The sequence below is a fragment of the Grammomys surdaster genome, unplaced genomic scaffold (genome assembly GCF_004785775.1).
Source record: "Grammomys surdaster isolate TR1022 unplaced genomic scaffold, NIH_TR_1.0 205, whole genome shotgun sequence".
In the NCBI taxonomy this organism is placed as follows: domain Eukaryota; kingdom Metazoa; phylum Chordata; class Mammalia; order Rodentia; family Muridae; genus Grammomys; species Grammomys surdaster.
In genome coordinates, this window is record NW_021604650.1 from 3601435 (window position 1) to 3602503 (window position 1069).

The following is a 1069-nucleotide window of genomic DNA, read 5'->3' on the forward strand; positions in this document are numbered from 1 at the left end:
CCCCCCCCCCCCCAAATGATTTGTTTTCATCCGAAGTAGTCAAGAAGTCAAGGAAGTGGGGTACTCGATTTGCTGGACATGAATTGACAGGAGAATCAGGTTCTACGTGTCTGAGACTGGAGTGGGAAGGAGTGTCCTGGAGTGGAAAGCAAAGAGGTCCCCTAGAGAGGTGTGTGATTTAAGTCGCTTTAATTCATTTGCTTAAGACTGGGTCTCACTATTTAGCCCTGGTTGGCTTTGACTTTACAGAAATACATCTGCTTTTGCCGCCCATGTTCTGGCCAGATAGAGTAGGCAGGAGTTAGCTAAGGAAGAAGGCACAGGAGGACTCAATGGGTAAAATGCTTGCCACCAAGGACCTGGAGTTCCATCCCTAGGGGCCCATGTGTTAAAAAGAGAGAACTGATTATCAAATTGTCTGTCCTCTAACCTCCATATGTGCATTCACAATCAGTCAATCAATCAATCGATCAATCAATCAGAGTGTGGTTTGATGGACTAAATACACTTCAGCACTTGGGAGGCAGAGGCAAGCAGATCTCTGTGAATTAGTGGACTGCCTGGTCTACATGGTGAGTTACAGACTAGCCAAGGCTATATGGGAATACCCCCTCTAAAATAAGAACAACAATAAATGTTCATCCCAAGGTCTGAGTCTGGGGTCCTGTTGGGAGTTTGAAGTCAGGATTGTCATTCAAGGTCTAGGGTCAGAACAGGAGTCAGGGGTGGCTCTGAGAGAAGGTTCAGAAATTTGAGTATGGGATCTTGGTCAGTGTTAGGATTCTTGCTATGTTCTACGGTCTTGAGTCAACGCCCTAATAGGAGCGTGGAGATCCTGAGATGGGATCCGAGTTTGTGGTCATGGTTTGGGGTCTGGGGTCGACCTGGAGTCCTTGGTGCAAGACTCAGGTAACAGACCAGGACTGCGACCCGTGTACCGGACCCGAGCGATGCGGCCTCTAGGGGGCGCTGCCTCCCGCCCGCCCGCCGCCCGCCCGGCTCGGCCCCTCGGCGGCTCGCTGGCGCTGTGCGCGGCAGGCGGGGCCGGAGGCGGCGGCGGCAGCTCCGG